The following is a 21,548-nucleotide window of genomic DNA, read 5'->3' as shown; positions in this document are numbered from 1 at the left end:
GTGGTGTAGATAATTCCAATTTTATACAGATAGCAGTGTAGATATTTCCAAGTTCATACAGATAGCAGTGTAGATATTTCCACTGATACACAGATAGCTGTGTAGATATTTGCATGTTCATACGGATAGCGGTGTAGATATTTCCATGTTCATACAGATAGTGGTGTAGATATTTCCATGTTCATACAGATGGCGGTGTAGATATTTCCATGTTCATACAAATGGCAGTGTAGATATTTATATGTTCATACAGATGGCGGTGTAGATATTTCCATGTTCGTATGGATGGCAGTGTAGATATTTCCATGTTCATACAGGTGGCGGTGTAGATATTTCCATGTTTATACTGATAGCAGTGTAGTTATTTCCATGTTTACAGAGATAGCAGTGTAGATATTTCCATTGATATACAGATAGCTGTGTAGATATTTGCATGTTCATACAGATTGCGGTGTAGATATTTCCATGTTCATACAGATAGCGGTGTAGATATTTCCATGTTCATACAGATAGCGGTGTAGATATTTCCATGTTCATACAGATAGCGGTGTAGATACTTCCATGTTCATACAGTTAGCGGTGTAGATATTTCCATGTTCATACAGATGGCGGTGTAGATATTTACATGTTCATACAGATGGCGGTGTAGATATTTCCATGTTAGTACGGATGGCAGTGTAGATATTTCCATGTTCATAAAGGTGGCGGCATAGATATTTCCATGTTTATACAGATAGCAGTGTAGTTATTTCCATGTTTATAGAGATAGCATTTTAGATATTTCCATTGATATACAGATAGCTATGTAGATATTTTCATGTTCAGACAGATAGCGGTGTAGATATTTCCATGTTCATACAGATAGCGGTGTAGATATTTCCATGTTTATACAGATAGCATTGTTGTTATTTCCATGTTTATAGAGATAGCATTGTAGATATTTCCATTGATATACAGATAGCTGTGTAGATATTTTCATGTTCATACAGATAGCGGTGTAGATATTTCCTTGTTCATACAGATAGCGGTGTAGATATTTCCATGTTTACACAGATAGCGGTGTAGACATTTCCATGTTTACACAGATAGCGGTGTGGATATTTCCATGTTTATACAGATAGCGGTGTAGATATTTCCATGCTTATAGGGATAGTGGTGTAGATAATTCCAATTTTATACAGATAGCAGTGTAGATATTTCCAAGTTCATACACATAGCGCTGTAGATATTTCCACGTTTATAGACATGGCGGTGTAGATATTTCCATGTTCATACAGATGGCGGTGTAGATATTTCCATGTTTATAGAGATGGCGGTGTAGATATTTTCATGTTTACACAGATGGCGGTGTAGATATTTCCATGTTTACACAGATAGCGGTGTAGACATTTCCATGTTTACACAGATAGCGTTGTGGATATTTCCATGTTTATGCAGATAGCGGTGTAGATATTTCCATGTTTATACAGATAGCGGTGCGGATATTTCCATGTTTATACAGATAGTTGGGCAGAAATTTCCATGTTTATACAGATAGCGGTGTAGATATTTCCATCTTAATACAGATGGTGGTGTAGATATGTCCATGTTCATACAGATGGCGGTGTAGATATTTGGAAGTTTATAGAGATAGCGCTGTAGTTATTTCCATATTTATAGAGAAATCTGTGTAGATATTTCCATGTATAAGCAGATAGCTGTGTAGATATTTCCATGTTCATGCAGATAGCCGTGTAGATATTTCCATGTTCATCCAGATGCTGGTGTAGATATATCCATGTTCATACAGATGGCGGTGAAGATATTTCCATGTTCATACAGATGGCGGTGTACATATTTCCATGTTCATACAAATGGCGGTGTAGATATTTCCATGTTCATAGAGATGGCGGTGTAGATATTTCCATGCTATTACAAATGGCGGTGTAGATATTTCCATGTTCATAGAGATGGCGGTGTAGATATTTCCATGTTTATACAGATAGCACTGTAGTTATTTCCATGGTTATAGAGATAGCAATGTAGATATTTCCATTGATATACAGATAGCTGGGTAGATATTTGCATGTTCATACAGATAGCTGTGTAGATATTTCCATGTTCATACAGATAGCGGTGTAGATATTTCCATGTTCATAGAGATAGCGGTGTAGATATTTCCATGTTCATACAGATAGCGGTGTAGATATTTCCATGTTCATACAGATAGCGGTGTAGATATTTCCATGTTCATACAGTTAGCGGTGTAGATATTTCCATGTTCATACAGATGGCAGTGTAGATATTTACATGTTCATACAGATGGCGGTGTAAATATTTCCATGTTAGTACGGATGGCAGTGTAGATATTTCCATGTTCATACAGGTGGCGGTGTAGATATTTCCATGTTTATAGAGATAGCAGTGTAGTTATTTCCATGTTTATAGAGATAGCATTGTAGATATTTCCATTGATATACAGATAGCTGTCTAGATATTTTCATGTTCATACAGACAGCGGTTTAGATATTTCCATGTTCATACAGATAGCGGTGTAGATATTTCCATGTTTACACAGATAGCGGTGTTGACATTTCCATGTTTACACAGATAGCGGTGTGGATATTTCCATGTTTATGCAGATAGCGGTGTAGATATTTCCATGCTTATACAGATAGCGGTGCGGATATTTCAATGTTTATACAGATAGTTGGGCAGATATTTCCATGTTTATGCAGATGGCGGTGTAGATATTTCCATCTTAATACAGATGGTGTTGTAGATAAGTCCATGTTCGTACAGATTGCGGTGTAGATATTTCCATGTTCATACAGATGGCAGTGTAGATATTTCGAAGTTTATAGAGATAGCACTGTAGTTATATCCATATTTATAGAGAAATCTGTGTAGATATTTCCATGTATAGGCAGATAGCTGTGTAGACATTTCCATGTTCATGCAGATAGCAGTGTAGATATTTCCATGTTCATCCAGATGGCGCTGTAGATAATTCCATGTTTATAGAGATGGCGGTGTAGATATTTTCATGTTTACACAGATGGCGGTGTAGATATTTCCATGTTTACACAGAAATCGGTGTAGACATTTCCATGTTTACACATATACCGGTGTGGATATTTCCATGTTTATGCAGATAGCGATGTAGATATTTCCATGTTTATACCAATAGCGGTGCGGATATTTCCATGTTTATACAGATAGTTGGGCAGATATTTCCATGTTTATACAGATAGCAGTGTAGATATTTCCATCTTAATACAGATGGCGGTGTAGATATTTCCATCTTAATACAGATGGCGGTGTAGATATGTCCATGTTCATTCAGATGGCGGTGTAGATATTTCGAAGTTTTTAGAGATAGCACTGTTGTTATTTCCATATTTATAGAGAAATCTGTGTAGATATTTCCATGTATATGCAGATAGCTGTGTAGATATTTCCATGTTCATGCAGATAGCAGTGTAGATATTTCCATGTTCATCCAGATGCCGGTGTAGATATATCCATGTTCATACAGATGGCGGTGAAGATATTTCCATGTTCATACAGATGGCGGTGAAGATATTTCCATGTTCATACAAATGGCGGTGTAGATATTTCCATGTTCATAGAGATGGCGGTGTAGATATTTCCATGCTCTTACAAACGGCGGTGTAGATATTTCCATGTTCATAGAGATGGCGGTGTAGATATTTCCATGTTTATACAGATAGCACTGTAGTTATTTCCATGGTTATAGAGATAGCAATGTAGATATTTCCATTGATATACAGATAGCTGGGTAGATATTTGCATGTTCATACTGATAGCTGTGTAGATATTTCCATGTTCATACAGATAGCGGTGTAGATATTTCCATGTTCATACAGATAGCGGTGTAGATATTTCCGTGTTCATACAGATAGCGGTGTAGATATTTCCATGTTCATACAGATAGCGGTGTAGATATTTCCATGTTCATACAGTTAGCGGTGTAGATATTTCCATGTTCATACAGATGGCGGTGTAGATATGTACATGTTCATAGAGATGGCGGTGTAGATATTTCCATGTTAGTACGGATGGCAGTGTAGATATTTCCATGTTCATACAGGTGGCGGTGTAGATATTTCCATGTTTATAGAGATAGCAGTGTAGTTAATTCTATGTTTATAGAGATAGCATTGTAGATATTTCCATTGATATACAGATATCTGTCTAGATATTTTCATGTTCATTCAGATAGCGGTTTAGATATTTCCATGTTCATACAGATAGCGGTGTAGATATTTCCATGTTTACACAGATAGCGGTGTTGACATTTCCATGTTTACACAGATAGCGGTGTGGATATTTCCATGTTTATGCAGATAGCGGTGTAGATATTTCCATGCTTATACAGATAGCGGTGCGGATATTTCAATGTTTATACAGATAGTTGGGCAGATATTTCCATGTTTATGCAGATGGCGGTGTAGATATTTCCATCTTAATACAGATGGTGTTGTAGATAAGTCCATGTTCGTACAGATTGCGGTGTAGATATTTCCATGTTCATACAGATGGCAGTGTAGATATTTCGAAGTTTATAGAGATAGCACTGTAGTTATATCCATATTTATAGAGAAATCTGTGTAGATATTTCCATGTATAGGCAGATAGCTGTGTAGACATTTCCATGTTCATGCAGATAGCAGTGTAGATATTTCCATGTTCATCCAGATGGCGCTGTAGATAATTCCATGTTTATAGAGATGGCGGTGTAGATATTTTCATGTTTACACAGATGGCGGTGTAGATATTTCCATGTTTACACAGAAATCGGTGTAGACATTTCCATGTTTACACATATAGCGGTGTGGATATTTCCATGTTTATGCAGATAGCGATGTAGATATTTCCATGTTTATACCGATAGCGGTGCGGATATTTCCATGTTTATACAGATAGTTGGGCAGATATTTCCATGTTTATACAGATAGCGGTGTAGATATTTCCATCTTAATACAGATGGCGGTGCAGATATCTCCATGTTCGTACAGATGGCGGTGTAGATATTTCCATGTTCATACAGATGGCAGTGTAGATATTTCGAAGTTTATAGAGATAGCGCTGTAGTTATTTCCATATTTATAGAGAAATCTGTGTAGATATTTCCATGAATATGCAGATAGCTGTGCAGATATTTCCATGTTCATGCAGATAGCGGTGTAGATATTTCCATGTTCATTCAGATAGCTGTGTAGATATTTCTATGTTCATACAGATGGCGGTGTAGATATTTCCATGTTCATACAGATAGCGGTGTAGTTATTTCTATGTTCATACAGTTAGCGGTGTAGATATTTCCAAGTTCATACAGATAGCGGTGTAGTTATTTCTATGTTCATACAGTTAGCGGTGTAGATATTTCCAAGTTCATACAGATGGCGCTGTAGATATTTCCATGTTTATACAGTTAGCGGTGTAGATATTTCCATGTTTATACAGATAGCGGTGTAGATATTTCCATGTTTATAGAGATAGTGGTTTAGATAATTCCAATTTTATACAGATAGCAGTGTAGATATGTCCAAGTTTATACAGATAGCGGTGTAGATATTTCCACGTTTATACAGATGGCGGTGTAGATATTTCCATGTTCATACAGATGGCGGTGTAGATATTTCCATGTTTATAGAGATGGCTGTGTAGATATTTTCATGTTTACACAGATGGCGGTGTAGACATTTCCATGTTTACACAGATAGCGGTGTGGATATTTCCATGTTTATGCAGATAGCGGTGCGGATATTTCAATGTTTATACAGATAGTTGGGCAGAAATTTCCATGTTTATACAGATAGCGGTGTAGATATTTCCATCTTAATACAGATGGTGGTGTAGATATGTCCATGTTCATACAGATGGCGGTGTAGATATTTGGAAGTTTATAGAGATAGCGCTGTAGTTATTTCCATATTTATAGAGAAATCTGTGTAGATATTTCCATGTATAAGCAGATAGCTGTGTAGATATTTCCATGTTCATGCAGATAGCCGTGTAGATATTTCCATGTTCATCCAGATGCTGGTGTAGATATATCCATGTTCATACAGATGGCGGTGAAGATATTTCCATGTTCATACAGATGGCGGTGTACATATTTCCATGTTCATACAAATGGCGGTGTAGATATTTCCATGTTCATAGAGATGGCGGTGTAGATATTTCCATGCTATTACAAATGGCGGTGTAGATATTTCCATGTTCATAGAGATGGCGGTGTAGATATTTCCATGTTTATACAGATAGCACTGTAGTTATTTCCATGGTTATAGAGATAGCAATGTAGATATTTCCATTGATATACAGATAGCTGGGTAGATATTTGCATGTTCATACAGATAGCTGTGTAGATATTTCCATGTTCATACAGATAGCGGTGTAGATATTTCCATGTTCATAGAGATAGCGGTGTAGATATTTCCATGTTCATACAGATAGCGGTGTAGATATTTCCATGTTCATACAGATAGCGGTGTAGATATTTCCATGTTCATACAGTTAGCGGTGTAGATATTTCCATGTTCATACAGATGGCAGTGTAGATATTTACATGTTCATACAGATGGCGGTGTAGATATTTCCATGTTAGTACGGATGGCAGTGTAGATATTTCCATGTTCATACAGGTGGCGGTGTAGATATTTCCATGTTTATAGAGATAGCAGTGTAGTTATTTCCATGTTTATAGAGATAGCATTGTAGATATTTCCATTGATATACAGATAGCTGTCTAGATATTTTCATGTTCATACAGACAGCGGTTTAGATATTTCCATGTTCATACAGATAGCGGTGTAGATATTTCCATGTTTACACAGATAGCGGTGTTGACATTTCCATGTTTACACAGATAGCGGTGTGGATATTTCCATGTTTATGCAGATAGCGGTGTAGATATTTCCATGCTTATACAGATAGCGGTGCGGATATTTCAATGTTTATACAGATAGTTGGGCAGATATTTCCATGTTTATGCAGATGGCGGTGTAGATATTTCCATCTTAATACAGATGGTGTTGTAGATAAGTCCATGTTCGTACAGATTGCGGTGTAGATATTTCCATGTTCATACAGATGGCAGTGTAGATATTTCGAAGTTTATAGAGATAGCACTGTAGTTATATCCATATTTATAGAGAAATCTGTGTAGATATTTCCATGTATAGGCAGATAGCTGTGTAGACATTTCCATGTTCATGCAGATAGCAGTGTAGATATTTCCATGTTCATCCAGATGGCGCTGTAGATAATTCCATGTTTATAGAGATGGCGGTGTAGATATTTTCATGTTTACACAGATGGCGGTGTAGATATTTCCATGTTTACACAGAAATCGGTGTAGACATTTCCATGTTTACACATATACCGGTGTGGATATTTCCATGTTTATGCAGATAGCGATGTAGATATTTCCATGTTTATACCAATAGCGGTGCGGATATTTCCATGTTTATACAGATAGTTGGGCAGATATTTCCATGTTTATACAGATAGCAGTGTAGATATTTCCATCTTAATACAGATGGCGGTGTAGATATTTCCATCTTAATACAGATGGCGGTGTAGATATGTCCATGTTCATTCAGATGGCGGTGTAGATATTTCGAAGTTTTTAGAGATAGCACTGTTGTTATTTCCATATTTATAGAGAAATCTGTGTAGATATTTCCATGTATATGCAGATAGCTGTGTAGATATTTCCATGTTCATGCAGATAGCAGTGTAGATATTTCCATGTTCATCCAGATGCCGGTGTAGATATATCCATGTTCATACAGATGGCGGTGAAGATATTTCCATGTTCATACAGATGGCGGTGAAGATATTTCCATGTTCATACAAATGGCGGTGTAGATATTTCCATGTTCATAGAGATGGCGGTGTAGATATTTCCATGCTATTACAAATGGCGGTGTAGATATTTCCATGTTCATAGAGATGGCGGTGTAGATATTTCCATGTTTATACAGATAGCACTGTAGTTATTTCCATGGTTATAGAGATAGCAATGTAGATATTTCCATTGATATACAGATAGCTGGGTAGATATTTGCATGTTCATACTGATAGCAGTGTAGATATTTCCATGTTCATACAGATAGCGGTGTAGATATTTCCATGTTCATACAGATAGCGGTGTAGATATTTCCGTGTTCATACAGATAGCGGTGTAGATATTTCCATGTTCATACAGATAGCGGTGTAGATATTTCCATGTTCATACAGTTAGCGGTGTAGATATTTCCATGTTCATACAGATGGCGGTGTAGATATGTACATGTTCATAGAGATGGCGGTGTAGATATTTCCATGTTAGTACGGATGGCAGTGTAGATATTTCCATGTTCATACAGGTGGCGGTGTAGATATTTCCATGTTTATAGAGATAGCAGTGTAGTTAATTCTATGTTTATAGAGATAGCATTGTAGATATTTCCATTGATATACAGATATCTGTCTAGATATTTTCATGTTCATTCAGATAGCGGTTTAGATATTTCCATGTTCATACAGATAGCGGTGTAGATATTTCCATGTTTACACAGATAGCGGTGTTGACATTTCCATGTTTACACAGATAGCGGTGTGGATATTTCCATGTTTATGCAGATAGCGGTGTAGATATTTCCATGCTTATACAGATAGCGGTGCGGATATTTCAATGTTTATACAGATAGTTGGGCAGATATTTCCATGTTTATGCAGATGGCGGTGTAGATATTTCCATCTTAATACAGATGGTGTTGTAGATAAGTCCATGTTCGTACAGATTGCGGTGTAGATATTTCCATGTTCATACAGATGGCAGTGTAGATATTTCGAAGTTTATAGAGATAGCACTGTAGTTATATCCATATTTATAGAGAAATCTGTGTAGATATTTCCATGTATAGGCAGATAGCTGTGTAGACATTTCCATGTTCATGCAGATAGCAGTGTAGATATTTCCATGTTCATCCAGATGGCGCTGTAGATAATTCCATGTTTATAGAGATGGCGGTGTAGATATTTTCATGTTTACACAGATGGCGGTGTAGATATTTCCATGTTTACACAGAAATCGGTGTAGACATTTCCATGTTTACACATATAGCGGTGTGGATATTTCCATGTTTATGCAGATAGCGATGTAGATATTTCCATGTTTATACCGATAGCGGTGCGGATATTTCCATGTTTATACAGATAGTTGGGCAGATATTTCCATGTTTATACAGATAGCGGTGTAGATATTTCCATCTTAATACAGATGGCGGTGCAGATATCTCCATGTTCGTACAGATGGCGGTGTAGATATTTCCATGTTCATACAGATGGCAGTGTAGATATTTCGAAGTTTATAGAGATAGCGCTGTAGTTATTTCCATATTTATAGAGAAATCTGTGTAGATATTTCCATGAATATGCAGATAGCTGTGCAGATATTTCCATGTTCATGCAGATAGCGGTGTAGATATTTCCATGTTCATTCAGATAGCTGTGTAGATATTTCTATGTTCATACAGATGGCGGTGTAGATATTTCCATGTTCATACAGATAGCGGTGTAGTTATTTCTATGTTCATACAGTTAGCGGTGTAGATATTTCCAAGTTCATACAGATAGCGGTGTAGTTATTTCTATGTTCATACAGTTAGCGGTGTAGATATTTCCAAGTTCATACAGATGGCGCTGTAGATATTTCCATGTTTATACAGTTAGCGGTGTAGATATTTCCATGTTTATACAGATAGCGGTGTAGATATTTCCATGTTTATAGAGATAGTGGTTTAGATAATTCCAATTTTATACAGATAGCAGTGTAGATATGTCCAAGTTTATACAGATAGCGGTGTAGATATTTCCACGTTTATACAGATGGCGGTGTAGATATTTCCATGTTTATAGAGATGGCTGTGTAGATATTTTCATGTTTACACAGATGGCGGTGTAGACATTTCCATGTTTACACAGATAGCGGTGTGGATATTTCCATGTTTATGCAGATAGCGGTGCGGATATTTCAATGTTTATACAGATAGTTGGGCAGATATTTCCATGTTTATGCAGATGGCGGTGTAGATATTTCCATCTTAATACAGATGGTGTTGTAGATAAGTCCATGTTCGTACAGATTGCGGTGTAGATATTTCCATGTTCATACAGATGGCAGTGTAGATATTTCGAAGTTTATAGAGATAGCACTGTAGTTATATCCATATTTATAGAGAAATCTGTGTAGATATTTCCATGTATAGGCAGATAGCTGTGTAGACATTTCCATGTTCATGCAGATAGCAGTGTAGATATTTCCATGTTCATCCAGATGGCGCTGTAGATAATTCCATGTTTATAGAGATGGCGGTGTAGATATTTTCATGTTTACACAGATGGCGGTGTAGATATTTCCATGTTTACACAGAAATCGGTGTAGACATTTCCATGTTTACACATATAGCGGTGTGGATATTTCCATGTTTATGCAGATAGCGATGTAGATATTTCCATGTTTATACCAATAGCGGTGCGGATATTTCCATGTTTATACAGATAGTTGGGCAGATATTTCCATGTTTATACAGATAGCAGTGTAGATATTTCCATCTTAATACAGATGGCGGTGTAGATATTTCCATCTTAATACAGATGGCGGTGTAGATATGTCCATGTTCATTCAGATGGCGGTGTAGATATTTCGAAGTTTTTAGAGATAGCACTGTTGTTATTTCCATATTTATAGAGAAATCTGTGTAGATATTTCCATGTATATGCAGATAGCTGTGTAGATATTTCCATGTTCATGCAGATAGCAGTGTAGATATTTCCATGTTCATCCAGATGCCGGTGTAGATATATCCATGTTCATACAGATGGCGGTGAAGATATTTCCATGTTCATACAGGTGGCGGTGTAGATATTTCCATGTTTATAGAGATAGCAGTGTAGTTAATTCTATGTTTATAGAGATAGCATTGTAGATATTTCCATTGATATACAGATATCTGTCTAGATATTTTCATGTTCATTCAGATAGCGGTTTAGATATTTCCATGTTCATACAGATAGCGGTGTAGATATTTCCATGTTTACACAGATAGCGGTGTTGACATTTCCATGTTTACACAGATAGCGGTGTGGATATTTCCATGTTTATGCAGATAGCGGTGTAGATATTTCCATGCTTATACAGATAGCGGTGCGGATATTTCAATGTTTATACAGATAGTTGGGCAGATATTTCCATGTTTATGCAGATGGCGGTGTAGATATTTCCATCTTAATACAGATGGTGTTGTAGATAAGTCCATGTTCGTACAGATTGCGGTGTAGATATTTCCATGTTCATACAGATGGCAGTGTAGATATTTCGAAGTTTATAGAGATAGCACTGTAGTTATATCCATATTTATAGAGAAATCTGTGTAGATATTTCCATGTATAGGCAGATAGCTGTGTAGACATTTCCATGTTCATGCAGATAGCAGTGTAGATATTTCCATGTTCATCCAGATGGCGCTGTAGATAATTCCATGTTTATAGAGATGGCGGTGTAGATATTTTCATGTTTACACAGATGGCGGTGTAGATATTTCCATGTTTACACAGAAATCGGTGTAGACATTTCCATGTTTACACATATAGCGGTGTGGATATTTCCATGTTTATGCAGATAGCGATGTAGATATTTCCATGTTTATACCGATAGCGGTGCGGATGTTTCCATGTTTATACAGATAGTTGGGCAGATATTTCCATGTTTATACAGATAGCGGTGTAGATATTTCCATCTTAATACAGATGGCGGTGCAGATATCTCCATGTTCGTACAGATGGCGGTGTAGATATTTCCATGTTCATACAGATGGCAGTGTAGATATTTCGAAGTTTATAGAGATAGCGCTGTAGTTATTTCCATATTTATAGAGAAATCTGTGTAGATATTTCCATGAATATGCAGATAGCTGTGCAGATATTTCCATGTTCATGCAGATAGCGGTGTAGATATTTCCATGTTCATGCAGATAGCTGTGTAGATATTTCTATGTTCATACAGATGGCGGTGTAGATATTTCCATGTTCATACAGATAGCGGTGTAGTTATTTCTATGTTCATACAGTTAGCGGTGTAGATATTTCCAAGTTCATACAGATAGCGGTGTAGTTATTTCTATGTTCATACAGTTAGCGGTGTAGATATTTCCAAGTTCATACAGATGGCGCTGTAGATATTTCCATGTTTATACAGTTAGCGGTGTAGATATTTCCATGTTTATACAGATAGCGGTGTAGATATTTCCATGTTTATAGAGATAGTGGTTTAGATAATTCCAATTTTATACAGATAGCAGTGTAGATATGTCCAAGTTTATACAGATAGCGGTGTAGATATTTCCACGTTTATACAGATGGCGGTGTAGATATTTCCATGTTTATAGAGATGGCTGTGTAGATATTTTCATGTTTACACAGATGGCGGTGTAGACATTTCCATGTTTACACAGATAGCGGTGTGGATATTTCCATGTTTATGCAGATAGCGGTGCGGATATTTCAATGTTTATACAGATAGTTGGGCAGATATTTCCATGTTTATGCAGATGGCGGTGTAGATATTTCCATCTTAATACAGATGGTGTTGTAGATAAGTCCATGTTCGTACAGATTGCGGTGTAGATATTTCCATGTTCATACAGATGGCAGTGTAGATATTTCGAAGTTTATAGAGATAGCACTGTAGTTATATCCATATTTATAGAGAAATCTGTGTAGATATTTCCATGTATAGGCAGATAGCTGTGTAGACATTTCCATGTTCATGCAGATAGCAGTGTAGATATTTCCATGTTCATCCAGATGGCGCTGTAGATAATTCCATGTTTATAGAGATGGCGGTGTAGATATTTTCATGTTTACACAGATGGCGGTGTAGATATTTCCATGTTTACACAGAAATCGGTGTAGACATTTCCATGTTTACACATATACCGGTGTGGATATTTCCATGTTTATGCAGATAGCGATGTAGATATTTCCATGTTTATACCAATAGCGGTGCGGATATTTCCATGTTTATACAGATAGTTGGGCAGATATTTCCATGTTTATACAGATAGCAGTGTAGATATTTCCATCTTAATACAGATGGCGGTGTAGATATTTCCATCTTAATACAGATGGCGGTGTAGATATGTCCATGTTCATTCAGATGGCGGTGTAGATATTTCGAAGTTTTTAGAGATAGCACTGTTGTTATTTCCATATTTATAGAGAAATCTGTGTAGATATTTCCATGTATATGCAGATAGCTGTGTAGATATTTCCATGTTCATGCAGATAGCAGTGTAGATATTTCCATGTTCATCCAGATGCCGGTGTAGATATATCCATGTTCATACAGATGGCGGTGAAGATATTTCCATGTTCATACAGATGGCGGTGAAGATATTTCCATGTTCATACAAATGGCGGTGTAGATATTTCCATGTTCATAGAGATGGCGGTGTAGATATTTCCATGCTCTTACAAACGGCGGTGTAGATATTTCCATGTTCATAGAGATGGCGGTGTAGATATTTCCATGTTTATACAGATAGCACTGTAGTTATTTCCATGGTTATAGAGATAGCAATGTAGATATTTCCATTGATATACAGATAGCTGGGTAGATATTTGCATGTTCATACTGATAGCTGTGTAGATATTTCCATGTTCATACAGATAGCGGTGTAGATATTTCCATGTTCATACAGATAGCGGTGTAGATATTTCCGTGTTCATACAGATAGCGGTGTAGATATTTCCATGTTCATACAGATAGCGGTGTAGATATTTCCATGTTCATACAGTTAGCGGTGTAGATATTTCCATGTTCATACAGATGGCGGTGTAGATATGTACATGTTCATAGAGATGGCGGTGTAGATATTTCCATGTTAGTACGGATGGCAGTGTAGATATTTCCATGTTCATACAGGTGGCGGTGTAGATATTTCCATGTTTATAGAGATAGCAGTGTAGTTAATTCTATGTTTATAGAGATAGCATTGTAGATATTTCCATTGATATACAGATATCTGTCTAGATATTTTCATGTTCATTCAGATAGCGGTTTAGATATTTCCATGTTCATACAGATAGCGGTGTAGATATTTCCATGTTTACACAGATAGCGGTGTTGACATTTCCATGTTTACACAGATAGCGGTGTGGATATTTCCATGTTTATGCAGATAGCGGTGTAGATATTTCCATGCTTATACAGATAGCGGTGCGGATATTTCAATGTTTATACAGATAGTTGGGCAGATATTTCCATGTTTATGCAGATGGCGGTGTAGATATTTCCATCTTAATACAGATGGTGTTGTAGATAAGTCCATGTTCGTACAGATTGCGGTGTAGATATTTCCATGTTCATACAGATGGCAGTGTAGATATTTCGAAGTTTATAGAGATAGCACTGTAGTTATATCCATATTTATAGAGAAATCTGTGTAGATATTTCCATGTATAGGCAGATAGCTGTGTAGACATTTCCATGTTCATGCAGATAGCAGTGTAGATATTTCCATGTTCATCCAGATGGCGCTGTAGATAATTCCATGTTTATAGAGATGGCGGTGTAGATATTTTCATGTTTACACAGATGGCGGTGTAGATATTTCCATGTTTACACAGAAATCGGTGTAGACATTTCCATGTTTACACATATAGCGGTGTGGATATTTCCATGTTTATGCAGATAGCGATGTAGATATTTCCATGTTTATACCGATAGCGGTGCGGATATTTCCATGTTTATACAGATAGTTGGGCAGATATTTCCATGTTTATACAGATAGCGGTGTAGATATTTCCATCTTAATACAGATGGCGGTGCAGATATCTCCATGTTCGTACAGATGGCGGTGTAGATATTTCCATGTTCATACAGATGGCAGTGTAGATATTTCGAAGTTTATAGAGATAGCGCTGTAGTTATTTCCATATTTATAGAGAAATCTGTGTAGATATTTCCATGAATATGCAGATAGCTGTGCAGATATTTCCATGTTCATGCAGATAGCGGTGTAGATATTTCCATGTTCATTCAGATAGCTGTGTAGATATTTCTATGTTCATACAGATGGCGGTGTAGATATTTCCATGTTCATACAGATAGCGGTGTAGTTATTTCTATGTTCATACAGTTAGCGGTGTAGATATTTCCAAGTTCATACAGATAGCGGTGTAGTTATTTCTATGTTCATACAGTTAGCGGTGTAGATATTTCCAAGTTCATACAGATGGCGCTGTAGATATTTCCATGTTTATACAGTTAGCGGTGTAGATATTTCCATGTTTATACAGATAGCGGTGTAGATATTTACATGTTTATAGAGATAGTGGTTTAGATAATTCCAATTTTATACAGATAGCAGTGTAGATATGTCCAAGTTTATACAGATAGCGGTGTAGATATTTCCACGTTTATACAGATGGCGGTGTAGATATTTCCATGTTCATACAGATGGCGGTGTAGATATTTCCATGTTTATAGAGATGGCTGTGTAGATATTTTCATGTTTACAGAGATGGCGGTGTAGACATTTCCATGTTTACACAGATAGCGGTGTGGATATTTCCATGTTTATGCAGATAGCGGTGTAGATTTTTCCATGTTTATACAGATAGCGGTGCGGATATTTCCATGTTTATACAGATAGTTGGGCAGATATTTCCATGTTTATACAGATAGCAGTGTAGATATTTCCATCTTAATACAGATGGCGGTGTAGATATTTCCATCTTAATACAGATGGCGGTGTAGATATGTCCATGTTCATTCAGATGGCGGTGTAGATATTTCGAAGTTTTTAGAGATAGCACTGTTGTTATTTCCATATTTATAGAGAAATCTGTGTAGATATTTCCATGTATATGCAGATAGCTGTGTAGATATTTCCATGTTCATGCAGATAGCCGTGTAGATATTTCCATGTTCATCCAGATGCTGGTGTAGATATATCCATGTTCATACAGATGGCGGTGAAGATATTTCCATGTTCATACAGATGGCGGTGTACATATTTCCATGTTCATACAAATGGCGGTGTAGATATTTCCATGTTCATAGAGATGGCGGTGTAGATATTTCCATGCTATTACAAATGGCGGTGTAGATATTTCCATGTTCATAGAGATGGCGGTGTAGATATTTCCATGTTTATACAGATAGCACTGTAGTTATTTCCATGGTTATAGAGATAGCAATGTAGATATTTCCATTGATATACAGATAGCTGGGTAGATATTTGCATGTTCATACAGATAGCTGTGTAGATATTTCCATGTTCATACAGATAGCGGTGTAGATATTTCCATGTTCATAGAGATAGCGGTGTAGATATTTCCATGTTCATACAGATAGCGGTGTAGATATTTCCATGTTCATACAGATAGCGGTGTAGATATTTCCATGTTCATACAGTTAGCGGTGTAGATATTTCCATGTTCATACAGATGGCAGTGTAGATATTTACATGTTCATACAGATGGCGGTGTAGATATTTCCATGTTAGTACGGATGGCAGTGTAGATATTTCCATGTTCATACAGGTGGCGGTGTAGATATTTCCATGTTTATAGAGATAGCAGTGTAGTTATTTCCATGTTTATAGAGATAGCATTGTAGATATTTCCATTGATATACAGATAGCTGTCTAGATATTTTCATGTTCATACAGATAGCGGTTTAGATATTTCCATGTTCATACAGATAGCGGTGTAGATATTTCCATGTTTACACAGATAGCGGTGTTGACATTTCCATGTTTACACAGATAGCGGTGTGGATATTTCCATGTTTATGCAGATAGCGGTGTAGATATTTCCATGCTTATACAGATAGCGGTGCGGATATTTCAATGTTTATACAGATAGTTGGGCAGATATTTCCATGTTTATGCAGATGGCGGTGTAGATATTTCCATCTTAATACAGATGGTGTTGTAGATAAGTCCATGTTCGTACAGATTGCGGTGTAGATATTTCCATGTTCATACAGATGGCAGTGTAGATATTTCGAAGTTTATAGAGATAGCACTGTAGTTATATCCATATTTATAGAGAAATCTGTGTAGATATTTCCATGTATAGGCAGATAGCTGTGTAGACATTTCCATGTTCATGCAGATAGCAGTGTAGATATTTCCATGTTCATCCAGATGGCGCTGTAGATAATTCCATGTTTATAGAGATGGCGGTGTAGATATTTTCATGTTTACACAGATGGCGGTGTAGATATTTCCATGTTTACACAGAAATCGGTGTAGACATTTCCATGTTTACACATATACCGGTGTGGATATTTCCATGTTTATGCAGATAGCGATGTAGATATTTCCATGTTTATACCAATAGCGGTGCGGATATTTCCATGTTTATACAGATAGTTGGGCAGATATTTCCATGTTTATACAGATAGCAGTGTAGATATTTCCATCTTAATACAGATGGCGGTGTAGATATTTCCATCTTAATACAGATGGCGGTGTAGATATGTCCATGTTCATTCAGATGGCGGTGTAGATATTTCGAAGTTTTTAGAGATAGCACTGTTGTTATTTCCATATTTATAGAGAAATCTGTGTAGATATTTCCATGTATATGCAGATAGCTGTGTAGATATTTCCATGTTCATGCAGATAGCAGTGTAGATATTTCCATGTTCATCCAGATGCCGGTGTAGTTATTTCCACGTTCATCCAGATGCCGGTGTAGATACATCCATGTTCATACAGATGGCGGTGCAGATATTTCCATGTTCATACAGATGGCTGTGTAGATATTTCCATGTTCATACAAATTTCGGTGAAGATATTTCCATGTTCATAAAGATGGCGGTGTAGATATTTCCATGTTCATACAAATGGCGGTGTAGATATTTCCATGTTCATAGAGATGGCGGTGTGGATATTTCCATATTTATACAGATAGCCGTGTAGTTATTTCTATGTTTATAGAGATAGCAGTGTAGATATTTCCATTGATATACAGATAGCGGTGTAGATATTTCCATGTTGATACAGATAGCGGTGTAGATATTTCCATGTTCATACAGAGAGCGGTGTAGATATTTCCATGTTCATACAGATAGCGGTGTAGATATTTCCATTTTCTACAGATAGCGGTGTAGATATTTCCATGTTCATACAGTTAGCGGTGTAGATATTTCCATCTTCATACAGATGGCGGTGTAGATATTTACATGTTCATACAGAAGGCGTGTAGATATTTCCATGTTCATACAGATAGCAGTGTAGATATTTCCATGTTCCTACAGATGGCGGTGTAGATATTTCCATGTTTATACAGATAGCAGAGGGGATATTTCCATGTTTATACAGATAGTTGTGAAGATATTTCCGTGTTTATACAGATAGCGGTGTAGATATTTCCATCTTAATACAGATGGCGGTGTAGATATGTAGATGTTCATACAGATCGCGGTGTAGATATTTCCATGTTCATACAGATGGCGGTTTAGATATTTGGAAGTTTATAGAGATAGCGCTGTAGTTATTTCCATATTTATAGAGAAATCTGTGTAGATATTTCCATGTATATGCAGATAGCTGTGTAGATATTTCCATGTTCATGCAGAAAGCGGTGTAGATATTTCCATGTTCATCCAGATGCCGGTGTAGATATTTCCATGTTCATAGAGATGGCGGTGTAGATATTTCCATGTTCATACAAATGGCGGTGTAGATATTTCCATGTTCATAGAGATGGCTGTGTAGATATTTCCATGTTTATACAGATAGCCGTGTAGTTATTTCCATGTTTATGGAGATAGCAGTGTAGATATTTCCATTGTTATACAGATAGCGGTGTAGATATTTCCATGTTCATACAGATAGCGGTGTAGATATTTCCATGTTCATACAGAGAGCGGTGTAGATATTTCCATGTTCGTACGGATGGCAGTGTAGATATTTCCAGGTTCATACAGGTGGCGGTGTAGATATTTCCATGTTTATACTGAGAGCAGTGTAGTTATTTCCATGTTTACAGAGATAGCAGTGTAGTTATTTCCATTGATATACAGATAGCTGTGTAGATATTTGCATGTTCATACAGTTAGCGGTGTAGATATTTCCATCTTCATACAGATTGCGGTGTAGATATTTCCATGTTCATACAGAGAGCGGTGTAGATATTTCCGTCTTCATACAGGTGGCTATGTAGATATCTACATGTTCATACAGATGGCGGTGTAAATATTTCCATGTTCTTACAGATGGCAGTGTAGATATTTCCATGTTCATAGAGATGGCAGTGTAGATATTTCCATGTTTATGCAGATAGCAGTATAGATATTTCCATGTTTATACAGATGGTGGTGTAGATATTTCCATGTTTATTGAGATGGCAGTTTAGATATTTCCATGTTTATAGAGATAGTGGTGTAGTTATTTCAAAGTTTATAGAGACATCATTGTAGATATTTCCATGTTTATGCAGATAGCGGTGAAGATATTTCCATGTTTATACAGATAGCGGTGTAGATATTTCCATGTTTATACTGATAGCGGTGTAGATATTTCCATGTTTATAGAGATAGTGGTGTAGATAATTCCAATTTTATACAGATAGCAGTGTAGATATTTCCAAGTTCATACAGATTGCAGTGTAGATATTTCCACATTTATAGAGATGGCGGTATAGATATTTCCATGTTCATACAGATGGCGGTGTAGATATTTCCATGTTTATAGAGATGGTAGTGTAGATATTTTCATGTTTACACAGATGGCGGTGTAGGTATTTCCATGTTTACACAGATAGCGGTGTAGACATTTCCATGTTTACACAGATAGCGGTGTGGATATTTCCAAGTTTATGCAGATAGCGGTGTAGATATTTCCATGTTTATACACATAGCGGTGCGGTTATTTCCATGTTTATAGAGATAGTCGTGCAGATATTTCCATGTTTATACAGATAGCGGTGTACATATTTCCATCTTAATACAGATGGCGGTGTAGATATGTAGATGTACAGATCGCGGTGTAGATATTTCCATGTTCATACAGATGGCGGTGTAGATATTTTGAAGTTTATAGAGATAGCGCTGTAGTTATTTCCATATTTATAGAGAAATCTGTGTAGACATTTCCATGTGTATGCAGATAGCTGTGTAGATATTTCCATGTTCATGCAAAAGCGGTGTAGATATTTCCATGTTCATCCAGATGCCGGTGTAGATATATCCATGTTCATACAGATGGCGGTGAAGATATTTCCATGTTCATACAGATGGCGGTGTAGATATTTCCAAGTTCATACAAATGGCGGTGTAGATATTTCCATGTTCATAGAGATGGCGGTGTAGATATTTCCATGTTCATACAAACGGTGGTGTAGATATTTCCATGTTCATAGAGATTGCGGTGTAGATATTTCCATGTTTATACAGATAGCAGTGTAGTTATTTCCATGTTTACAGAGATAGCAGTGTAGATATTTCCATTGATATACATATAGCTGAGTAGATATTTGCATGTTCATACAGAGAGCGGTGTAGATATTTCCATGTTCATACAGTTAGCGGTGTAGATATTTCCATGTTCATACAGATGGTGGTGTAGATATTTACATGTTCATACAGATGGCGGTGTAGATATTTCCATGTTCATACAGATGGCCGTGTAGATATTTCCATGTTCATAGAGATGGCGGTGTAGATATTTCCATGTTTATGCAGATAGCGGTATAGATATTTACATGTTTATACAGATGGTGGTGTAGATATTTCCATGTTTATAGAGATGGCGGTCTAGATATTTCCATGTTTATAGAGATAGTGGTGTCGTTATTTCCAAGTTTAGAGACAGCGTTGAAGATATTTCCAAGTTTATGCAGATAGCGGTGAAGTTATTTCCATGTTTATACAGATAGCGGTGTAGATATTTTCATGTTTATACAGATAACAGTGTAGATATTTCCATGTTTATAGAGATAGTGGTGTACATAATTTCAATTTTATACAGATAGCAGTGTAGTTATTTCGAAGTTCATACAGATAGAGGTGTAGATATTTCCACGTTTATAGAGATGGCGGTGTAGTTATTTCCACGTTCATACAGATGGCGGTGTAGATATTTCCATGTTTATAGAGACGGCGGTGTATATATTTCTATGTTTACACAGATGTCGGTGTAGATATTTCCATGTTTACACAGATAGCGGTGTAGACATTTCCATGTTTACACAGATAGCGGTGTGGATATTTCCATGTTTATGCAGATAGCAGTGTAGATATTTCCGTGTTTATACAGATAGCGGTGCGGATATTTCCATGTTTATACAGATAGTAGGGCAGATATTTCCATGTTTATACAGATAGCGGTGTAGATATTTCCATCTTAATACAGATGGCGGTGTAGATATGTCCATGTTTGTACAGATGGCAGTGTAGATAATTCCATGTTCATGCAGATAGCGGTGTAGATATTTCCATGTTCATCCACATGCCGGTGTACATATATCCATGT

Source organism: Gorilla gorilla, chromosome 9 (genome assembly GCF_029281585.2).
Source record: "Gorilla gorilla gorilla isolate KB3781 chromosome 9, NHGRI_mGorGor1-v2.1_pri, whole genome shotgun sequence".
NCBI lineage: Eukaryota > Metazoa > Chordata > Mammalia > Primates > Hominidae > Gorilla > Gorilla gorilla.
The sequence above is the reverse complement of the archived record's forward strand: the minus strand, read 5'-3'. Positions refer to the sequence as shown.